Source organism: Gossypium hirsutum, chromosome D07 (assembly GCF_007990345.1).
Source record: "Gossypium hirsutum isolate 1008001.06 chromosome D07, Gossypium_hirsutum_v2.1, whole genome shotgun sequence".
In the NCBI taxonomy this organism is placed as follows: Eukaryota; Viridiplantae; Streptophyta; class Magnoliopsida; order Malvales; family Malvaceae; genus Gossypium; species Gossypium hirsutum.
In genome coordinates, this window is record NC_053443.1 from 45,297,876 (window position 1) to 45,311,507 (window position 13,632).

At 33.5% G+C, this 13,632-nt stretch overlaps 1 non-coding gene across 1 annotated transcript; it reads left to right on the forward strand.

Moving 5' to 3' along the window:
- Positions 1-13,066: 13,066 nt before the first annotated feature.
- On the forward strand, positions 13,067-13,173 carry LOC121219660 (small nucleolar RNA R71). Its single transcript, XR_005916550.1, has one exon. It is a non-coding gene; the product is annotated as a small nucleolar RNA R71 (small nucleolar RNA).
- The last annotated feature ends 459 nt before the right edge of the window (positions 13,174-13,632 follow it).

A 13,632-nucleotide genomic window follows, 5' to 3' on the forward strand; every position in this document is an offset into this window, starting at 1 on the left:
GAAGAAAAGGTAAAGTGATTGATTACTCTTTGATGATAACTAAATGCAAATTTTTGTGACCAAATTTTTTTAAGTAAAAATGAATGCCAACTTGAATGAAAAATTTTATTTTGGCCTCAAATTTAAATTGTCTTTTATTAAGGCTTTTATTAAGGGGGAGCAATCATTCAAAAACAAATTTACCAAACGTTTTAATATATCAAAAAAGGGGAAATTGTTAAACTAAGCTTTATCTCATAAAAGATTTTGATATAACAAATTGAAAGTGCTTTCGAATATAAGTTAAATTTGACAAAATAAATTTTAAGTTTGAAGTCTAAGAGATAAAACTTTGAAACAATTTTGAAAATCAAGTGCAAATGATTTTAACCATGTCAAAATAATTTCAATCAGTCAAAATCATTTTAAAATGATTTTTAAACAAATCAAATTTGCTCCAGGACAAAAGGTATTGATACCTTATGGACAGGTATCGATAATTTTTGAAATATCGATACCCTTAGAAAAACCGAGACCAAAAAGGCATTTTGTTTTCACACACCCTAAACATTATCAATACAATGTTTCTAGTATCGATACATTTTGAAAATAACTGATACCTTTCTTAAAAACGATACCAATATAGCATTTTATTTGTAATAAACCCTACAAAGTATCGATAAAATATTTTTAAATATCGATTATTTCATTCCAACAGTCACTAAATTCGCATTTATGATAAAAAATATCGATACCCTTTTTGGAGGTATCGATACTCGAAGTTGTAGGTAAAATAAACGCTCTGGTTTTACATCCCTAACGGCCATATTAACTTTACCAACATCCTCAACGGTTGGAAATCTATTAGGGGTATAAATACCATCTTTCAAAGTCCTACAACATCTAAGAAATCACTCTTAAGCAAAAATCATCAATCAAACAACCTTAGAGCTTAAATTTTCATATTCTTCTTACATACACTTGTGAGTTTTATCTCTATTCTTTTTCTCAAGCTTATGTCATTGTATTTGTGCTTCAATTTGCAAACAATTTTATCTTGTAAGGATTGTTTCTTTGTTTTCTCATTTTTATCTCTTTAGGAGGGTTTTAAACTTTAGATTTGGGGTAGAAATTTTAAGGAGTTCTAAGGTTAAATCTTGTCCTCAAAGGTTGAACAAATTAGTGAATTTGGGAAAATCCTTAGTGGTGGAAAGATAAGGTAGTGGAGTAGGCAATTGGGGCTGAACCACTTAATATTCTTTATGTTCATTATTCCATTTTTGTCTTTTCTTTCACCAAAATTTTTAAAAGCCAATTCACCCCCTCTTGGCATTTTCGGTTTGCTTCATCGTGCTAACATTATATTGACTTCATGGTCCCCCTGCATAATAAAATATAACACATTAATAAATAACATGAAATAATTTAATTTATGCACAAAATTAATGCAATAAAGCACATATTTGCATTTTTTATAAATTCATGCCCATTATCGGAATATAAACAAAATTCACCTAATTAATTAACACATACTCAGAATTAATATTATTTTTAAGTTACAAGGTGTTATAAACTATTAAAAAACCTATATAAATTATAGTTTAGACACACCAAACTTAATTCATTATTCGTCCCGAGAAATGTTTCATGTAAAGCACAACTTTTGTTAGGCCAAATTTTGCAATAAGTTTAAGTATCATCAATCTTTGCACATAACCATGCATCAACAAAATCATGCTCACAAAATCTTTTTATTTATAAGTCTCTCATATGTAAACATTATTTCAAAATTTTATTTTAAGTGCGGAAAAGATGCTAGCATAAGTCATATAATGCATGTTTTTCAAGATCATACATAACATTCACCATTCGATCAAAGTTTCCTTATCAACCAAACAAAGCAATCACAAGGTCTAATTAATGGTCCTCATATGTTGAACTTAGCAATTCCTCTCCACTAATGTAGTTGGCATAATCATCAAAATTAATAGGTCTTTTATAAGGTTGTAATGGGGCTCGGCTTAAGGTAAGGATAAAGAGAAGTGAATTTTTAGGTTCAATAATCTTAACCCTAACTTTGCCTTAGATCTTTTCGAGGTACATCCTTCCTACTAATGGGTTCTTCACCCCTAAAACTTAATTGTGAAGCATATGCCCAATATTTCTCAATACTACATATTTATTTTTTCTCTTTTTGCTTGACATTTGAATAGAGGTAGGATTTAAGGCTCACCATTACAACATACGAATAACATGTACATATTTTTGAGTTATTCATCGATATTTGCTCACCAAGTCAAGTATAGTTAAGATAGGTGCAAAAATAAGATAAAATTTTAAAAATATGGTAGCATGGCTTATGATGTAGGTAAACAACAATAAAATAGTCTTTAAGGCTCAAATTAAGGTTTCAAGGGTCAAATTCATATGGTAGGCTTAAAAAGCTCAAGCATTCCAAAGAAAATGTGCCTAAATCATGTTTAGATTCTTATGCCTACTAAGATTTTGCCTCAAGAAAGTTACTAAGTCAATTCTAAGGATTTAAACCTTCATGCATGTCTATTTTAAAAGAAGTTAAATTTTCATGGAAAAAGGCTACATAAGACCTAAGAACATACAAGCATTCCATAACTCAAGATATCATAACAAAAACTCAGATAAAATTAGATATCATACATGCATTTGAGTTAACTTATGAAAAAAAATTCTCTGAACATCATTATATTTCAACATACTCATGTGAAAGCATTAAAACATACTTTAAAAATCATGCTAATATTTCCTTCCACCCCCCTTTAAAAAGAAGCAATGTCCTAATTACATTAGTAAAGTAATGAATGAGAATTGAGCACTAGATAGGATAGCAAGAAAGAGAGGTGAGTGATGAAGACTGCTTAAGTACGAAGTCTTTCTCAATAATCCAATCCTAAACATGTTCATTCACATTACCACATTACTTTACTTTTTTATAGAGAAGAGACATGGAGCTTATTTTATTCATGTTTGCAATTTTTATTGTACGAAAGCAAAATACTAACTATGAAAGAAATATAAATGCCTAAAAACATAGAAATTCTAAGAAAAAGAAATTCCCCCTTTTTTATTCTGTCATCCTCCATGTCTTTTTCCTTTTCCCTTCTTTGTCGCTCTTGATCCCACAATCTCCTCTTGCCATGTTTTGAAAATCTGATCTAGGAACTCAAGAACAAAAGTGGTAAAGATATTCTTAAAAGTATTTCGTATGGAATCATCTCTAATTTTTGCATATCTCTAGTAAGCTTGTCGTTGGTTGTGCATGAATTTCCACATAACCATCATAGTTGAACATTACGATTTATTCATAGTATTTGACGAGTTGGGTATTGGAATAGTCAGCTCAGGGCTCAACTGGTTCAACAACATTTGGTTCCACCCTCGATTCAGGGCTATTTGTTTCCTCTTGAATTTTTGCTTCTTCTGTGTCATTTATTGAGTCAGCTTTTGGTTCAGATTTGGATGATGACTCTTCAGATTCTGGTTCATTCGGTTCATTTGGCTCAACCTTGTTCAACAGTTCTTCAGGTTTGCCTTTGATCTTACTTGGGCCCTTAAGCAAAGTGAAGTAATAAATTATGGGAAGTAGGCACTTCCTGCCCTTTTTCGAGCACAATCCTAGATCTCTTTGAGCATGATTCTCCCAAAATTGATAGACATTTCTGTCATAATCGCATACAACAAAAGCATTCATTCCATCGAGACGGTAGAACTATGTGAGATAGGCATGAAGCTATATGGAATAAATTAGAACCATACCTTGGCCACTAGATTTAAATATTTCTTTCAGCAAGAACGACTACCATACTTTCTTATAATCCATTAGGATCTCAGATTTGTAACCTCATTAAGAACTTGTTGAAGAAAATCCCAATTGATATTTGTCATCATGGCAGAGTATTCATCTTCTTCAACATCAAGTAAGTTAAACAAATCATTAATGGATTTAGAATTAAAGGGTAACTTCTTCTTGTGAACAAGAAATTCATTAGCATCTGGCGTGGTCAAGTTGACATAAAACGCTCACACCAAATCCTCATCAGGCATTAGTCATGCATCATAGAATTGATTCCAATTTAAAGCATTAATCGTTTTTCGAATCGACAAAGGCATGACCATCTTGTCAATTCTCCCCAAATTGAAACCTTTTTCTGCCATCATGGGTTGATTTTTGAAGAGAAAACCAAATCTTTCCCTTACTTCCTCATCTTGAATCACAATTGGATTTTCGGCAAAAGTCTTTGAGGATATAGTTCTTTTGCAAGACTTGGTATTTCTCTTGAAAAATAGGCAAAATTTCGACAAAGGGAAAAAGAAACCAGCAAACTATTGTGACAAAAGAATTTTACGGTGACGATAGGGTTGCTCTAGTAACAGACTCGCAGTGGCAAAAAGGACTTGCGGCAAAGAAAGAAAATTAAGGAGAGGCTTTTGGGACTTAAGGCCAACGACTAAGAGAAGAAATTTAGAGTGAAAGCTAATTGTTTAGGTGTTGTGAATTTTATGAAGGTGTGGAGGGGTTTATATAGTGATGGATTAGGGCAAATTTGTAGCAAAAATTTAGCTACAAGAAAATACTTGGGCGGCAACCATGGAAGGACATATATGTGGCAACAAAATTAAGGTTTTGGGAACCCTTTGGACCGCAATTAGATGGGTAAATTTCTCCTCTTCACAGTTCTGGGCCTCAAGCCCAAACTACAATTATTTGTTGTACTGAAAAATTTAATTGGTTATAAAAATAAACTAATTAGTACTTAGGCCAAATTAACCCTTTTATTAAGCAAAAACAAATAAATGAAAATTAAAAATTTCTTTTGTCTTACATAGAAAATTTCTTCTTGGAAGATTACATTAAAAATATCCCAAGAAAGGTTGGAGGGGCCATAAATGGTCCCGCTTATTTCCAATATCCATAGACAGAATTAATTCAATGTACTAATTCAAGAAAAATAATTTTTAACTATGCCATTTATTAAACAAATAAAAATATGAAAAATCAAGGGTCTATTAAATTGAAAGAGGATTCAACTCGCTCAACTTCACCACCCTAATAGTGTTTGAGATGTTGACCATTAACTTTAAACGTATCTCCATTGTTGTCGTACAATTCTACAGCTCCATATGGATAAACTCTGTGAATGGTATAAGGCCCTTTCCATTGCGATTTGAGCTTTCCTGGAAATAACCTTAGCCTTGAATTAAACAACACTTTCTAACCTTCTTTGAATTCACAAGGTTGTATACGATGTCATGCCATCTCTTAATGTTTCCTTTGTACATCTTGGCATTCTCGTATAAAATTAACCTCAATCTTAAGCTGTAACATTTTTCTCTCACCATCTTGCTTAAGATCCAAATTTAATTATTTCAAAACCTAGTAAGCTTTATTTTCCAACTCAAGCGACAAATGAAATGCCTTTTTAAAGACTAACCGATAAAGAGTCATTCCTAACGGAGTCTTAAAAGTAGTTTGATAGGCCTATAAGTCGAGCCTTCGAGACCAATCTTTTCTATTAGGTTGCGCCACCTTCTTAAGGACTCCTCTAATCTCACGGTTTCCTCTAATCTCACTATTTTTCCGTTCAACTTGGCCATTAGACTGTGGGTGATAGGCAGTGGCAATCTTATGTTTCACAATTTACTTGTCAAGCAACCACTTGAGCCATTTATTTACAAAGTGAGATCCTTTATTGCTAATTATTGCTCTAGGAGTCCCAAACCGTGTAAACACATGCTTATGTAGGAATCGGATGACTACCTTAGCATGATTCGTTGGGTATGCCTTGGCCTCAACCCACTTGGATATGTAATCCACAACTAGTAAGATATATTTGTTACCATAAGAAGATGGAAACGGGCCTAGAAAATCAATGCCCCACACATCAAATAACTCTACCTCTACAATATTTGTCAAGGGTATCTCGTTCCTCCTTGATATGTTTTCGATCTTTTGGCATCTGTCACAAATTTTCACATATGCATACGCATCCTTGAACATTCTGGGCAAAAAGAATCCTACTTGTAGCATCTTCGCTGCAGTGCCGAAACCACCAAAGTGTCCCTAACTCGGAGATGAATTGTAACACCCCTAACCCGTATTCGTCACCAAATTAGGGTTATAGAGCATTACCATACAATTGAGAACATTTAAACTTAATATCTTTCAATAACATAATTAAATCAGAAACCAATCATATACATAAGTACCGTCCCTAAATTGAGACCACGAGGCCCTAAAAATAGCTTAGAAGCAAATCAAGACAAATTTGAAACAATTTGGAAAGTTCAGGAAAAAGTTGCAAAATTTTTGAAACAGGGGTAACATGGCCGCTTCGCTAGGTTGTGTGCCTCACACGGCTGAGACACATGTCTGTGTTCAGGCTGTGTAACCTTCAAACTCGGGATGGACGGTCGTGTCCCAACCCGTGTCCCCACCGATGTAACTCTCTGAGAAGGGTCACACAGCCGTGGCACACACCCGTGTAACTCTCGAAACTGGCCCACATGCCCGTGTGCTAGGCCGTGTAACTCTCGAAATCAGCCCACACGCCCGTGTGCTAGGCCATGTAACTAACTAACTATCATGCAAAGAGACCTTCAGGGGACACACGGCCGTGTCGCCATATATATTTGAACCATATATGCACACCTACAAAGCATCAGACCATACCTAAACATACATATATATGTGTCATTTCAAGATCCTAATTTAACTAACCAATATGTCATTTATAGGCACCTCAAATACATAGAACAACACTTATCTAAACATGCATATTTTATCACATTTCAATCAACAACCAAAATTGACCAAACATACCACAACTTGACCATTACTAATCCATCACAAAACATGCCATTTGAGCCATTGAAAACATGCAATATGATATAGTCACAATGACACAAACTAACAAGGCATCAAATGTACCAACCTAGTTAACTTACATAACATATACATACCAAATCACGTTCAACCCATTTTTAAACATAATAACCTAGTTCAAATATGAACTAAAACATGTCACAAGTAACCATTTTCAAACTATGATCAACATGCTAAGTGAATCATATCAACAAGCACTTTAAAATAATCAACATCACATAATATGGTAATGTATCAAGGTGTACCAAACCAATATAGCTTTCGAAAGCTTACACATACCAAAACATCATTAACACATTCACTATAATACCATTACAAATCATCATATACATGCCATTATAAACCTTAACCAAATTACTCGAAAATTATCGAATTGTCCACTGGATAGTGTGATAGATCTCTGATGAACTTCCAATCGATCGAGCTTCCGATAAACTGTAAAGTAAAGGAAAATAACTACGTAAGCAATGAATGATTAGTAAGCTTTTATAAAATTTAAACGTAACTTATCACTTCAATACTATATAATACATAGATTTAACATGATTCAGCACCAATACTCTAAACTTGGTATAAGCCTATTGAACACCATTCAACTTACAATTGAGTAGATTCATCAACATCACATATAATTTCATTCATAACATAATAGGATTTTATAAGACATATGACATAATTATCAACCTTTTCATAAGATTATGAACCATTCCATTTACTTACTTACCATTCCATTTCAAATGTTTAGCATCGGCCTAAACAACATCATCAACTTACAAGTTAGTACACGTATACTTGGTTCAAATGAATTCATCCACAACAAGTAATTCAGACATGCATCCACATCATTTGAATCACCATTCCTTTTCATAAGTTCGTAATACATACCATTTGAGCACTTTCCATTTCATTTTCTTTTCATACCCGTTGAACCATCTAGAATTACATCAGATACTCGGAAAAGCTCACACAAAGTGTGCCTTTACATATAACCGTAACATTTCCTTTACATGAATGCTCACACGAGCTGTGAAATGGGCCTACTCACACGAGTTATGGGTCGAAATGTAAGCTACATGATGCTACTCACATGAGCTATAGAGAATCTGCAACAAATGTAGGACCTCAGCCATCAGTAGGACATTCAAGACCAGCACTCAAAACACGAAATTCCTAATCACATGTCATTTGTATCCTAAGAATTCTTAAGGTTCAACTGAGATTCAATATCCTTCATAGTGTTGATATTTTTGTATTTCGATTCATTACATCAAACAAAAGAATAAATATTCAATTTAAACAACATTTAAATTATTACAGTTCATAAAAACTTACCTAACTAAATTGTAGAAATGTTAAATTACAAGGGCTAATTGGTAATTTTATCTTATTTATTTTCCACTCGTTGTTGATCTAAATTAATAATTTCATTCAATTCATTAATCCAAACAACAAAACCAATTTATTTTATGCAATTAAGTCCTTTTTGATATTTTACAAAATTGCCCCAACATTTTACTTTTATTCAATTTCAAGCTTAGATGAATTGTTTGGAACCCTATTACATCCCATATTTGCTGCTATTTCATACCAAGTCCTTGTACTTTTACTAATTTCACATTTTAGTCCATAAGGATTAAAATTACTAAAAATTACTTTACAAATTAGTCCTATCAAGCAACCAAGCTTAAGATTCTACCATATACTTTCAAGAACACTTCAATTTCATCAATGGCACTTTCCATAACATTTGACAATTTAAAAAATTGATCCTCGGGTTAGCTAGATTAAACTACAACGATCTTAAAAATATAAAAATCATTAAGAACAGAATTAAATCCACATACCATGCAAGGCTTTGAAGTTGGCCGAAACTTGAAACAAATAAGAATGACTTTCTTCTCTACAATTTTGGTGGAAGCAAGAACTAAAAAAGATGATAGAAAACTTTGTTTTATTTAATTTAATTTAATTTATCAAATTACCATTTTAACTTTGGTTAATGATTAAATAAAACATCAAATCCATGTCCATATTTGTCCACTAACTCCTTAAATGGTTTATTTACCATTTAAGCCCATTTAATTTTATTTCTATAGCCATTTAACTCTTTTAACTAATAGAACTCAACTTTTACACTTTTTACGATTTAGTGCCTTTTACTTAACTAACCATTTAAGTGTCAAAATTTCTTAACAAAACTTTAATACAACCTTACTAATGAAACTTAATACAACCTTCATAAAATATTTACGACCCAGTTTATAGAAACGAGGTCCCGATACCTTATTTTCTAAAATCACTTGACTTTAAAGTCTTACACATAAACCTAATTATTCATTCATATAACATAATTTACCATATCAAAAACCTTTTTAAAACCATATTTGACTCGTAAATATTAAATAATAATATTTACGAACTTATTCATCAAATTTGGGGCCTCGAAACCACTGTTTCTAACATCACTAAAAAATGGTTGTTACATGAATGACAGTGGTACAAGACTTCGTCAATTTCACTTCTGGCTACCCACTTCCTAATTTTGTTATCTACAAATTTATTAAATAAAAACAGATCCTCTAAGAAATAATACCAACTATTGTGAAGGAATTTTTTCCTTTGTTGGTATGTAATTCTCGAGGTATTATTCCAGATGCTAAATAATTCGCATAATCAGCAAATCAAGGTATTTCATGAATTCGGCTTACCTTGAAGATATGCTCATCTGGAAAGGTTTCATTAATTGGAACAAGTGAATGAGCTACCTCATTTTGTTCCGACCTTGACAAATTATCAACTACTTGATTTTCAACACCTTTCTTGCCTTTGATCCCAAGGTCAAATTCTTGGAGTAAAAGTATCCATCGAATTAGCCTCGGTTTAGATCTTTCTTTGTGAGTAAATATTTAATGGTCGCATGGTCAGTAAAAATAGTGTCTTTCGTACCTCTGAGATAAGAATGAAACTTGTCAAAATAAAAAAACTATAGCAAAGAGTTCTTTTTCAGTTACTGTGTACTTGAGTTGCGCTCTTGTCAAAGTTCTGCTCGCATAAACACTTTGTTTCTTCTTTGACCTATCATAGCTCCAACAACAAAATCGCTTGCGTCATACATCAACTCAAAATGTGACTCCCAATCAACTGTAACAATTATTGGGGCTGAGATTAACTGACTTTTTACCTCTTCAAAATCTTCCAAACATACTTTGTTAAAATAAAAAATGGTTTCTTTCTCTAAAATCATACACAAAGGCTTGGAAATTTTTTAAAAACCTGTAATAAACATTCGTTAAAAATTGGCATGGCCTAAGAAACTTCGAACTCCTTTTTACACTAACTGGAGGTGGTAATTTTTCAATTACATCCACCTTCACTTTGTCAACTTTAATCCCGTTTCTAGAAATTTTGTGTCCTAATAAAATTCCCTCCTTAACCACAAAGTGGCATTTCTCCCAATTAAGGGCAAGATTTGTCTCATCACATCTTTTTAGTACCTTAGCCAAATTACTCAAACAAATATCATAAGTATTACCAAAAATAGAATAATCATCCCTGAAAACCTCAACAAAATTTTTTACCATATCAATAAATATTAACATCATGCATCGCTGAAATGTGGCAGGTGCGTTACATAAACTTAAAGGCATTCACCTAAAAGTAAACATATTGTACAAGCAAATAAAAGTCGTTTTATGATGATCTTTTGGGGCTAGAACTATTTGGTTATATCCCGAATATCCATCTAAGAAACAATAAAATTTGTTACCTGCTAGTCGATCTAACATCTCATCCATAAAAGGCAACGAGAAATGGTCTTTCCAAGTAGCTTTGTTCAATTTTATGTAGTTTATACAGATTCTCCAACCCCTGATAGTTCTCATCGAGATTAACTAGCATGATTCCACCTTTCTTCAATACACATTGTACTGGACTTACCCATGATTTATCTGAGATGGGGTAGATAATTCCCGCATATAACCATTTGATCACTTATTTTCGTACTACCTCTTTCATGATAGGGTTGAGTCTCCTTTACCCATCAATTCTAGCTCTTTCACCCTCCTTTAAAATAATATTATGCATATAAAAGGAAGGGCTTAATTCTCGAATATCAGCTATGGTCCAACCGATTATCGTTTTAAATTTCATTAAAACAAAAATTAGTTGCTTCTTTTTGTGTTTTTTCTGTTCTGTTAAAATAATCACAGGCAAAGTAGAACTGTTACCTACATAAACGTATTTCAAAGGGGAAGGAAGTGCCTTAATTTCAAGTTTGGGCGGTTCCTCAATTGACAACTTCAGTCGTGTAAATTCTCAAACTTCCAACTCTAATGGTTCAAACCGTGCTGGTTGAACATAGTTCCTTTGATTGGCCTCCATCAAAGCCATATTTTCATTACATTCTTCCTCTTCTAGTGGGTTAGACCCTAAAGTGTTCTCCAATTGGTCTCCTTCAAAATTATTTTCCCATTCCATAGAAACTAAAGTTTCCAACTCTTCCATCAATGAACATTCTTTCACCAGATAAAGAAATTTCATCGCTTTATGAACATTAAACATTACCTAATCATCTTGAACTGTCATGGTGAGTTTGGCTTTTTGCATGTGTATTAATGTTCTTCCCATGGCTAGGAAAGGTCATCCAAGGATGATCGACACTTCTTTATCTGCTTCAAAATCTAAGACAATAAAATCAGTAGGAAAAATAAACTTATCTACTCTTACCAAAACATCATGAATCTTTCTTTTGGGGTATGCTAAAGATCAATCCTCCAATTGGAGTATCACAATTGTGGGTTGTACTTCACCTATTCCCAACAACTTGAAAGTAGATTTAGGTATCGAGTTTATGCTTGCTCCTTAGTCATAAAAAGCTTTACCAAAATAAGATTCTCTAATATTACAAGGTATGGTAAAACTTCTAGGGCCCTTCAATTTCGAAGGTAGCTTATTCTGTAGGAGCACATTGCACCCCTTCGTTAAGGCTACAGTCTCACACTCACTAAGTCTCTTCTTTTTGGATAGAATGTCCTTCATGAACTTGACATAGTTAGGCATTTGTTCTAAAGCCTCTACCAATGGAATGTTGATGTGAAGTTTCTTTAGAACATCCAAAAACTTCTTAAATTGCATCTCCTATTTTTTGGTTAAAATTTTTGAGGATATGGAGGTGATGGAAATTTGGGATGGACTGGACAACTTTTCTAAGGAGATAACTCAGCATCTAAAGAAGATGTTAGCTTATCAGACTTCACTAGTTTAGATTTTACCTTATCAGACTTTGTAAGTTTTGGCTCTTCCGGTGTAGGAATTTCAACTGTTGGTTGACTTTCCTCCTTCTCGATAGGTTCAACCTTAACTGTCTTGGGCTCCAAAGTCTTACCACTTCGTAAGGCTACCTTGCAATGTTCCTAACCAATTTCCTTGGATTTTCTGTATCACTCGAAAAGGTTCCTTGCGATCAGTTACGAAGCTCCGTAGCTAACTGACCCATTTGGTTCTCTAAATTTTTCAGTATTGTTGTTTGGCTTCGGATTAAGGCACCGTTCTTTTCCATGTACACCAGCAACAAATTCTCCAAACTTTAGGATGATTCAGCTTGAGGTGGTTTTGGAACTTATTGGTTAAACTCTTGAGATTGATTGGGTCTATGCTGCATGTAGTTGTTTGGTACATTTTCTTGGTTACTCTAAGAAAAGTTTGGATGATTACGCCATGAAGGATTGTATAAGTTGGACTGTGGTCCTTGTCCACTTCTATTTTTTGTTGGTTCCCTACATAATAAATTAAACCTAGATTTGATTGAAAATTATCAAAAGAATGACCATCCCCATAATATAAGTAGGAAACTACATCGAATTAACTCAGTGTTTGAGCTGCAACAAGATTAAACTCTTTAATAGTAAATTATTTCAACATTGAAGATATACAAGATACCTAAGCTGAGAGTGATGAAAGCATGTCAACTTCATGCACTTTGACTACTAGTCTTCTTGAAGTTGCTCAACTTGTCAGCCATTGGTAATTGTACTGGCTATCCTCATGATGATTTTGTAAGCCTCATTATAATACTTTCATAAGAGAGCACCATTCACAAAAGCACGTACCACCAACCTCGTGTGTGTGTTGAGGCCATTATAAAACATTTCCAACTGGATGCAATGTGGAATCCCATGATGAAGACACTTATGAAGTAACTTTTTGTATCTCTCCCACCCCTCGTACAAGGACTCATCATCCAATTGTTGAAAAGTGGTGATCTGATTTTTGCAACTTAGCGTCTTTTCTAGGTGGAAAATACTTAACCAAAAACTGCTCAACTAATTCTTGCTATGTAGATATCAAATTTGGTTGCAACGAATTGAGCCATACTTGTGCTCGATCTTGTAATAAGTATGGAAACACCTTCAACCTCAATGCGTCTTCAGTCACACTGACTATTTTAAATGAATCACTCACCTCCATGAATAATTGAAGGTGAAGGTGTGGATCTTCTATGGGCATACAATTAAACTGGCCCATGGATTGAAACATTTGAAACATTAAAGGCTTTAATTCAAATTGGGGTGCCTCGATATTCGGCCTCCTAATTCCCAGATTTTCTTTTTTGACAAAAAGACCATAACAGTTATCCATTAATTAATAACATCAACAATTACAAGATTATGAATTACCGTAGGGAAATCCATCCCAAAAACTAAATGGCCCTTATTAGAAATGGCATATTTACTCAA